The sequence below is a fragment of the Silene latifolia genome, chromosome Y (assembly GCF_048544455.1).
Source record: "Silene latifolia isolate original U9 population chromosome Y, ASM4854445v1, whole genome shotgun sequence".
Taxonomy (NCBI): Eukaryota; Viridiplantae; Streptophyta; class Magnoliopsida; order Caryophyllales; family Caryophyllaceae; genus Silene; species Silene latifolia.
Window position 1 is genome coordinate 106161983 of NC_133538.1, and position 11545 is coordinate 106173527.

At 41.8% G+C, this 11545-nt stretch overlaps 1 non-coding gene across 1 annotated transcript; it reads right to left on the reverse strand.

The window, feature by feature from the left end:
- Positions 1-5148: 5148 nt before the first annotated feature.
- Positions 5149-5255, reverse strand: LOC141636024 (small nucleolar RNA R71). The gene has a single exon (XR_012540668.1). It is a non-coding gene; the product is annotated as a small nucleolar RNA R71 (small nucleolar RNA).
- Between the last annotated feature and the right edge of the window lie 6290 nt (positions 5256-11545).

Here is an 11545-nt window from a genome sequence, read left to right on the forward strand (position 1 = left end):
AACGATTCGTCTTCATGTGTAAGATCAAAACCAGGCCAATACTTAGAAAGCTCCTTTATAAACCAACTAGTAATAACTGGATTTTTTCGTATGGCCTCCGGATCTAATTCAAGGTCTGAATTAGAAGGATCATCAATTTTACATTCAACATCAAATAATTCCTCCTTCGTTATCTCCTCATTCTCATACTCCAATAAAACCCCAAACTTAGGCCAGATTCTACATAGTTCTTCCATAAACCGCATTTTGTTCTTTAGATATTGACGCTTTTCTAACCACCGCTCCCTCCCCTCATCCACGATTGTTACAGGCCCGATTGAGCGACATGCAACAACATCAGATGATCTTTCATCAACTTCTTCATATTCCATCTCCATCTCACCCTCATTTAGATATAAATCTTCATAGATCTTCTCCATACGACGAAGATCAAAATCACCAGAAAAAGCTTCAATTTTTTTTTGAAATTAATCAAAGGCGAAGTAAAAGTTTTGTGAATCAGATCAATTTTTTTCATGAAGATTAAAAGAGGAGATGCAATTTTCATGAAGAAATTAATATCGTTCACATATGTGATGAAGTTTATGAGAGGATTTGAGAGACGGATGAGAGATAAAGAGAGGAATTGTGAGGCGGAAGAGAGAGAATTAGGGTTTCAAGGGAAGGGGATGCAATATAAGACGGGAGGTATTAGGGATTGGGCTTGGTTAATTAGGGAAAGAGATGATTAGTGTGCTGGGTTAGTTTATTAATAGGTTGGGTTAGGGATGGTATAGGTTGTAAATAAACAAAATAGCAAAGGGTAGAAACATCATTAATCATGTCCAATTATGGCAAATGGGACAGTTATGTGAATTGACGGAAATGGCAAATGGGACATTTATTTAGAATAGGAGGGATTATTTGACAAATCCCCACATTTTCATTCCAGCCACACATCGTCATCTATCATCATCTTATTTTCATGCGTTAATGTCCATTTTTTCCAAATCTGAACTTTACCAACAATCAAACCCTCTCATCTTTCCTAATGCCTCATCTTCTTTTTCTTTTACACCTATTCACTATCTTTCGCTCCTCATTTCAATCTAGATTAATCATGGCGCTGGATTTCTAGAAACGATAACGGATCTCTGATGTATGTACACTAATTTATTGATTAAAGTTTGCAAAATCTGCACTAATTTTTTATGTACGTAAACTAATATTTCATGTATCTAGCCACTATTTTAATGTATCTTAACATAGATACACACAATTATTTATTAGGTACATCAAAATTGGTTTGAGATACATCGATATATAAACCAGATACACTAATTTCGATTAGCTCTGACACCGCTGAGAGTCGGTTGAAGTGGAAGGTGCTGCTGAGAAAAACCCACTTCACGGCGGCGTAAAAGACAATTTCTCCGAGTTCTCAAAAACCTGTACAAAACAACTATGGGGTGACTAGTCGGAGATTGGCAAACAATTTAAAAGCGAGTTTTCGAAGATCGCGTCGAGTATACCACAGTTTGGTATTGACGAGGATTTGACGGTGCATAAGTATGTTTATCGAGGTGTTGTCGTTGTTCAAGAATGGAATGCTGGACGAAGGTCGTGGCTGAGTTTAATGGTTAACAAAGGTGAATTAAAGGAAATTGGCAATTGTTTGAATTGTAATTGTTTCTGTTAATTAGAAATGGAGATTGAAGTCGCGACAGAACGAAGAAAACATGAGGCCTGATGATTTAAGTGATGGGATTAATTCAATATTTAATATCAGTCGCGGATTTCTTTTTAATCCCATGGTCAGTGTTCGTTCTCACCGGATCCTAATATATATATATATATATATATATATATATATATACATATATATATATATATACATACATATATATACATATATATATATATACATATATATATACATAAATATATATATATATATATATACATATATATATATATATATACATATATATATATATATATATATATACACACTAGTCGGGATTCGATGAGAACGAAATATCACTAGTTCTTCTAAACAATATCACTCGTCGAGAAGGTAAAAAAAAAAACAAACTCAGCCTTGATTAAAAAAACTAACGCTCATCAAAGTCGCCGTTTAGATACGCGCGTCATGCCATTGCGCTCTCTCACAAGTTACGAGCCGCTCTACGCCTCACCTCTTCCGCCGCCGTAAACGATCGTGCTATCCATCTAACCGCTGCCGAAACGTTGGAAAATCTCAAACTTTTATTAACTATAACAGTCAAGAATTTATCTATTGTTTATTTTTCGTAGCTGTTTATCGATTTATGTTGAGGAATGATGATGCTGGAGGAGGAAGTGTCGCGATTTCGCCGATTGCAATATATGATTCGATAATTGTATAAATTTGGTTGTATATTACGTCATTAATAGTAATTGTCAATTGAATTATTGAGGTGAAGTTTCATGCGTTGGAGCTCCGTCAGCAACTCAGTTTGATTGAAAATTCTCTCAGGTCCTTCGATGAACGCGCTACTGGGGAAGAAGTCCAAGAAAGTTAAAATTTTTGTATTTCATTAATCATCTTTTTGTTTATTTATTTTAGGTCCAATTATGTGTATTAGCTTGATTTGATTTAGCTGATTTGCGTTTTGATCAGAATTCAGGTATAATTTTTGCCTTAATGCTCTCAAATTTTTGAATTTAAGTATATTTTAGTGAAATAATTGTTAAAATCAAGTAATTATGAAATAAATGTGGGTATTATTGTTTTGAATCTGCGATATAATCAGAAACTAGGTATAATTATGGGAAATTCTGCAATTATTTTCAGAAACTAGGTGGATGATGCGAAATACATGTACACGAAAGAAAGAGCAATGGAAGACATTAATGAACTAATGGATACAAGAACAACGGATGACAGGTATGTTGTTTTTTGTTAATCTGTTGTATGTAGAATGATACGTGCCTAATGTATAGTCTTTTTAGCCTATTTCAGCACGTATTTCTATGCATTTTTATACTGTTTTTATGGTATTTTGCCCCGAATTGGCTACTTTGGTTCGTTTTGTCCATTTTGTAGAAATGAACGCGAAAGTAGTGGAATCGTACTCTTTTTCGTCCTTTTTGCTTGCATTTAGAGGAGACGGGATTTTTCAGAGTGAGATACGGTGTTTGGAAGCGTCATGGCATGGATTACGAGGCATTAAGGCGCGAAATTGAGCTGAAATGAAGTCAAAGTACTCGATCGAGCTGTTTTACCACTCGATCGAGTGGTTTCTGCATCCCAGAATGGTCGATCGAGCACTTTATACTCGATCCTTAACTTGCAGAAAGACCATCTACTCGATCAAGTAACTTTCTGGTCGATCGAGTAAATTTGGTTGAGGTTTTGCTCGATCGAGTGGTTTTAATCCACTCGATCGAGTGGTTTCGCTGATCATGGGCTTTAAACAGCCCGTGTGTTATTTATTTTCGTAAAACTCATTTACTTTCCTATTTAAGCCTACATTAGTTAGGTTATTAGCATCAGTTTTACTTACTACTTAGCATCTATCAAAACTTTTACTGCGTATTTTCATTCTTTTCTACTGTAACTTTATTTCGAGATTGCTTTCGCTTGGAATTTGTGTTCTTTATGCCGGATTCGCATCAATTGTAATTCTTTCTCTTCCTTTATTAATAAATACTCTTTTGTTTGCTTTAATCTCTTGTTTCGTTGCATTTAATCTTTGCCCTAATTTACTTTTATGCAATTTATTGTTTATTTCATAATGTTGATTACTGGGAATTTAATTGCTGTTAGTTTAATTAGCGATATGAGTAGCTAAACCCCTTTCATGTTGGGATTAGGGGATCTGCGGTAGAAATGTGACGATGTAGTAAATGAATTAGATGAATTAATTGTGAGACCCTGTCACCATAGCAATTTAATTGTATTTATTCGACTTAGTTGAGTGCACGCTTCTATGTCATCCTTTAATCTGGCTAAAATTAATCCTAGATCGAAAGATTGGACTAAATAGGCACGATATGAACAATGAGACTACCCTACCGAGAATGAAAGTTAAGTTAGTGGTAATTTAGGATAGAAAGTGGACCGAAAGGACCTTTCAAATCCGTCTCGCATATAGTTAAATCGAATCATTTACAACTGAGTCACTAGACTACCGTAGTGAATCGAATTCCCGACATGTCTCTTCTCTCTTGATAGTTTAAACTTATTTCTCGCTTTTACTGCTCTTTACTTTATTTCTCTTCCTTCAAACCTCGTAGTTTAGCAACCAATTCAACGACCCCCTTTTTGTTACCTTAAGATTAGAATTAGGCAACTGATAATTGCACCGCCTCCCTGTGCATTCGATACTCGACTGCCTCTACTACAGTTTAGTTGATACCGTTAGGTTTTATCTTTGACAGGGTACACGATAGCCGTGTCAAATTTTGGCGCCGTTGCCGGGGAGGCAATTGTTTAAATTATTAGTTGTTTTATTTTTAGTCTTCCTTTTAGTTTAAGGGGCATCCGTTCCTTAAACTATTCTTATATTCTATTTGTAGTTTCTTCTTATGCGCAGGTCACAGGGTGGTGAACTACTACCGATCAATCCTGAGATTGAGAAGACTTTGCATGAGTTGAGGCGATCATCTAGGATATTGCCGACAGAGGAAGAGCTGAGTACTCTGTCTAGTTACTATGAGAACGCTCTGTTTGAAGAGGATCCACCTTCATCTCCTATTTCTAATTCATCAGCTGAGACCGTCACTTCTCCGGACTTTCTAGAAATGGCCGAAGAAGAAACTATTGCCCCGATCACTCGAGCCGACAGCTGCGAATCTCTATAAGGGATTTACATTACCTGGGAGGCAAGAAAATTCGAGCCGAAGCCGTCCTATATCAATTTGGTTGAGAGAAACCAATTCGGGAGAGCTGCAAATGAAGATGCAGCCAAGCATATGGAGACTTTCATTGATTATTGTTGTTCCATACCCCCACCAGCTGGCGTGACCCCGGATCAGATAAAAGAAACCAAGTTTATTTTCTCACTCCGCGATGCTGCAAGGGAGTGGTATAGGGATCTTGACCGAGCTGTTCATGGGATAACTGACTGGAATTCGCTGGCTCTGGTGTTTTACAAGAAGTACTTCTATGCCTTGAAGACTAATGCCATTAGAGCTCAGATCACGAGCTTTAAACAGGGTCCTGATGATAACTTTCATGAAGCATGGGTCCGTTTCAAGAAGTTGGTGCGAACTATTCCGCACCATGGGTTCGAAAAGTGGAGTCTATGCAATCAGTTCTATAACGAGCTGTATGACGATCAGAGGGCTATCTTGGATGCTATAGCTAGTGGCCGATTTGCTGAGAATATGGGAGAGACTAAGGGGTGGAAGATCATTGATGACTTAGCCACCCATAAAGCTGAGTATGGGAATTCCAGAGGGAATCAAAGGAGGAGTGCTGAATCCCCTTCTGTAGCTGCATTAGAGGCTCTCACGGCGAGACTCGATAAGTATGAGTTGGGAGGAGCCTCGAAAGGAGGAATCTACCACGTGAATGCTATTTCAAACGGTCCTTTCGTCTGTTAGTGATGTGGAGGAGAGGGACATGTTTCAGATAATTGTCCACATTTTTATGAGTCTTGTGCTGCCTTTCAACATTACAGGCAGACAAACACCTATTATGAGCCGAACGTCCACCCCAATTTGAGGTGGAGTAGTCAAAATGTGTTCAATCCTACTCCTCCTCCGCACAAGCAGCAACCGTATCTCCCTCCACACAAGAATCAACAAGGCTTTCAGAAGCCCCCTTCTTTCACTCCTTCTAATCAAGGTGCATCATCTTCCGGTGGGGTGAGTGAAATAAGTGAGATAAAGTCTATATTACAATCCATTACAAAGCAGTTTCAGCTGAGTGATCAACAGAAAGATGCGTCCATTAAGGCACTTGAAACTCAAGTTGCCCAACTAGCCGCGAATCAATCCTCGAGAAAGCAGGGTCATTTACCGACTCAAAATGAGAAGAATCCACATGAGTTAAATCTGATAAATTTGAGAAGCGGTCTTTCTTATGAGGGACCGGAAGTGATGAAATCAGACCCGAGGAAGGCTAAAACTGATGGTGAACAGTGTTCTATCGAAGAAAATAAGCTCACGGCAAAGCAAGTGCTCGATCGACTGATTACAGGTGGTCGATCGAGCAGAACTGGAGACGAAAGTGCTCGATCGAGTGGTTTTTCCACTCGATCGAGTGAATAGGAAGAGCAGACTGGTCGATCGAGTAGTTTTTCTACTCGATCGAGTGAAGCAGAAAATGGAGTTGCTTGATCGAGTGAAAATTTCACTCGATCGACTGATATTGATGAGGAAACTGCTCGATCAGATGAGGAATTTGGTCGATCGAGTAGTTTTGATGACGGGAAGCTTGTTCGAGAGCCTGCTAGTGCTCGTTTAAGCGAGGAATCACCGGAAAGACCTCGTTCGAGAGGTAAGAAGCGTCCAAAGGATACAGAACTTGCACCGGAAGATACATTGGAAGCGAGAAACAAGGGACTCGAGATACCCATCACGGTTCCCTTCCCGAGGCGACTGCAGAATACTAAAGCTAATCAACAATTCGGCAAATTTGTCGAACTTCTGAAAAGCTTGGAAGTCACTTTGCCGTTCACTGAATTGCTGACAAAGGTACCCTCTTATCTTAAGTTTATGAAAGAAATTTTATCGCGTAAGAGTACTATTAGTGATAGTGAGACCGTAGCTTTGACTGAGGTGGGGTCAGCCCTATTTCAAAATAAGTTACCCACTAAGCAGTCAGATCCGGGTAGTTTTTCGATCCCTTGTCATATCGGTATCCATTTAATTGATAACGCGTTATGCGATCTAGGCGCTAGCGTGAGTGTCTTACCATTGTCTCTAGCTAAGAGATTTGGTTTGACAAAGCTGAGTTGTACCAACATGACTGTCCAGATGGCCGACCGTAGTTTATCACGGCCATTAGGTGTAGTAGAAGACGTACCTGTTCAGATCGGGAAGTTCTTTATTCCCGTTGATTTTGTTGTCTTAGACATCCCCGAAGATGCACACACCCCTATCATTTTAGGGAGACCATTTTTGTCTACTGCCCGTGCAGTTATAGATGTCGGGGGAAAGACTTTGACCTTTCAGGTAGGGAACGAGGAGCTGATTTTTCATCAGTCAAAGTTCCGGAGAGCTCCCATGCAAGCCCAGCCTTGCAATGCTCTCTCTTCTATTGATCCTATTATTGACACTCCAGATGAAAATTTGGAGAATTGTACTGCTATTGTTAACCCTCCGCCTCGAGATGAGAGCAAAAAGGAGGAAAGTTCGTCTATTTTCCTTGCTGCAGGTACAGATGAAAGCAATAAAGGAGCTGTCAAAGGAAATGGTGCAATTAAAGCCGATCGATTTGGAGATGATGACGCTACAGCTGGTGATAAAGGAGTAAGGACAAGGAAGGTTCGTGCTTACGTGGATGTGAACTACTCCCCTCCTACCGTTTTAAATGATTCAAATTCATGCTCATGGAAGTTGAAGGGGACAGTCAATGTTGCTGAGATGACGTCCTCCAGTCAGGAGCCCACCAAAGGGCTACTGAATTGAATTGGGAATTGAGCGGGGAAATGCCCCGTGTAACACTTTGTAATAGATAATTTTTGAACTTTTCGTTGAATTGTTTCATTGCTTTTAATTAGGACAATTAGTTTTAGACAGTTTTTAGCGTAGATTTAAGACTACAGACTATTTTTACGCGTGTTTGGTATTTTGGGAAATTTTTGCATATGTTTTTATGCAGGTTTGGGGAAGTTTTACGCACTCCAAGGAAGAAATGACGAAATTAAAAGAGCTTACGCGAGAAAAGAGCTCGATCGAGTACTTTTTGTACTCGATCGAGTGAAAATTTGGTCGATCGAGCACTTTTACAGGTCGATCGAGTAAAGCAAAAAGGGGGACTTCTCGATCGAGTAGAATTCTACTCGATCGAGCGACTGGAGCATAAAAGTGCTCGATCGAGTGGTTTTAAACCACTCGATCGAGTGAAAATGAATAGGACGCAGGGAGTTTTCTACCTTAAACTCTTTCTTTTTATTTTCTTATTCATTCATCCCCTATTTTCGTCATCCAAACCCTTATTGCGATCAAACTCACCCCAAATCCCCATATTTTCTTGCCCAATCTCCAATCCGCCACCTACAATCTCTTGTTTTCTAATTAATCTCTCATAACCCCTTATTTTCCCCTTGATTGGTGTCCATTTACACGTTTTTCGAAGAGGGTTAGGGTTTGCGGTTTTGAGATCGAAAAATCGCCTATTTCTCTTGTTCTTTGAAGATTAATTGCTTATTGTAGGTTCATTGCCATCAAGTAAGTGATTTCTATAACCTCTTTGTATTTTAATCTCGATTATTTCGAATTTTATGAGGAAAAATTGGTATTAGGGCTCGAAATCCCTGTTTAGTCGATTTTTTTCGACTTGATTGTGTTTGTATGCCCTTAGTTATCTTGCTTGATGATCATAATTCCCCTCCCTCGCTGTTTTTGCATGCTTAATTCGAATTCTACATGAATTTTTGCGATTTGGACTCAGGATAGTCGAAAATTTCGACTGTCAGACGGGTTTTTGCTGCTGTCATTTGTCTAAGCTAGCTTCCTTGTTGCGATAATGCTGCTGTTTGTAGAATGTTTAACATGCCTAACATGCTTCCATTCGAATGTGCGCAAATTTTTGCGATTAGGGCTGCCTCAGTCGAATTTTCGACTGACAGACGGGTTCACATGCTCCTTTGCCATACTTAACCTCAGTTGACACTTACATGCTCTTGTTGTTGACTGATATGCCCCACCCTTATCGCCATTTACATGCTGCTATTCAAAATTTTTTGAGGATTGTTGGGTCTTATGTGCTGTAAAGTCAAATTTTTCGACTTGTAGGGGACTCACATGCTGCCACATGCTGGTTTTACGTGCTGTTTTAGCCACGGTTAGCAGTTGTTTTCTTATCATACCCCTTGCTTTGCTTACAGGATGGAGTCTAGTTCTCTCCCTTCTACCAGCTCCACCTCTAGTCCGTCTTTGAGTGAGACAGTGGCCCCTGCTGTTGCCACTGCCTCCGCGTTAGTCACCACTGCAGCCCCAGTGTTTCTAGTTTCAGCTGCAGGGACAGTTTTTGCTCCAGCTAGCTCAGTTCAGGCTGCCACTTCCTCTACGGTCACCACCACAGCTAGCACTGCTGCTAGTTCTTCTTTAGTGGTGACCACAACAGCCCCTACTCCTACACCAGCCACTGCTTCTACTCATGTGGCAGACTCGCCAGCAGTCGCAGCTGCTTTTAGAGCAGTCCTGGTCCCACACACCGTCTCTGGACGGGCTACTACTTCGGGCTCCAGAGGCCGGGGTCGTAGACAGTCTCGTTCTACGCCAGCTCCAGTCACCTCCCCTGCTGCCGCTTCTACTTCTGGCACGGTCACGGTCCGAGGTGACACTTCCCTCGACCCTCACCCAGAATACCCACAGGTACATTTTGTTAACGCTTTACATCGCAAGAAATTTTATAACCTGCTAGGCTGTGTACATGTTCCTTCCCGATTTCTAGAGGAATCGGCGCTTACGAGACTCGGCATTTATGAGTCGGTCTGTACTTTTGTACGGGGCATGGGGATGGCCGGACTCATCACTATGAGGGGCCGTACCTTTTTAGAGTTGAGCCTTGAGTTTCTCTGCTCTTTTACCTTCTCACCGGGGCACACGAGGCTGACCCCGATAGTCTTTCAGTGTCTTTCCGGTTGTTTAACCGGACTTTTCAGAGGACCTTAGGGGAGTTTGGTAGGTTACTTGACCTTTCCTCTACGGGCTTGACTGCTGCCCCGAGGAAGGTCTACCGTCGGCTTTGGCGGTGTCTCGCCCGACAACTTTCGGGAGCGAAAGCTCCATCAGGTCCACCTACCCCCTGTCCGTGTTTTCCTTAGACTGATGGGGAGCACTATCTTCGGCCGAAAGGAGCCGAACAACATGACCAACACCGAGCTCTCCATCCTGGGTGGTTACCTAAACATCGACTGCGAGGGTCCCTTCACCCTCAACATAGCTTACTTGACCGCCCAGTACCTTCAGAGCCAGGGGCTGAAGGAGACGAGAACTATTGCCTGCGGTGGCATAGCCACCATTCTTGCCCGTTCTCTTTGTCCCGTTTGGCCTCGTGATCTGCAGTACCTCGCTGGAGAGAGGCTACTGAGTCTGGACGCCATTCTCTCTCAGCATTGGCTTACCCCAGACTACCAGACTTGGAAGATAGACGACTCCTTGTCTGTTGACTTACCTTGTGAGACTCTCCCCCGTCTTGAGCCCTTGCCCACTGTTGTAAAGGGCCACCGTCTGCCACCACCACCGCGACTTTCGCCTTCCACTCCGACCTACTCCCACTGCACCCGCCGCCAAGAAGCGGCGACTTGAGACCGGAGAGGGGTCCACACCTTCAGGGAGTACCCAGCCTCCCACGGCTACTCCCGATCCGACCCCTACTCCCGCTACTACTACTACTCCTACTCCCACTCCCATTGACCAGACACAGACTGAGCCGGTCTTACCGGCTACTTTCGTACCACCTCCTCCTTTTATGGCACCCGCGGTCCTGGACCAAGGGGGCGCAGTTTACGGTTTGTTGCTTGAAGTTGCAGCGCGTCAGGCTCGTATGGAGAGGGACATGGCTCTTGCCTTATACCCTCTGTACGAGTACCACTTGCGGCGACACAGACCGATCCCGGAGGGTTGGCCACACCCTTCCTTCTTCCGGTACCCACTTGAGGGGTACCCAGTGTCCGAGGAGGAGGAGGACGAGGACCCAGAGGTGGCAGTGGAGAGAGCCCTCGCCGAGGAGCGGAGGAGGAGAGAGGAGGAGAGAGATCCGGAGTACAGGGCGGAGGTTGTCCGTGACAGTAGTGACGACGACGACGAGTAGCTACTGGTCTACTCACTTCCCCAGTTTTCTGGCTGGTTTGGGGAAGTTCGTATTTTGTATGTATCTCTTACTCTTTTATTTTGTCTCCTTTATTTTATTGTTCTTATTTTGTTGGTTGTATATTCCCGTTCCCCTGTATATATCTCTTTGGTGTATCTTTGGAGGACAACGAGGGCGTTGTCCATTTTGGTTTGGGGAGGGTATTGCATCCTTTTGAGTCTGCATTTGCATTTGTTTTGCATTCACGTTTATTTTTCAGCTTTGCATTGTTGTTTATTCTCAATTAAAAATAAAAAAAAAAAAATCAAAATAAAAAAAAATTAATTAGAAAAATTTCAAAAATTCAAAAAAAATTTCACGTTTATTTTTGAATATAGGTTGAGTCGGAACGGTAGATTTCCATGATGACAATGCACTATAACTTGTCATTTTGCTTGAGCCTTGCACTTTTATTGATAGTTATTAGTTTTGTCATACGCATAGTCTACGAGTCTCTGTTCAAATATAGCTGACTGTTTAGATTTGACCTGATAAATTGGCAAACTACTTAAAATTCTGAGATATTAGAGCCCATAACTGGTGACATTCATG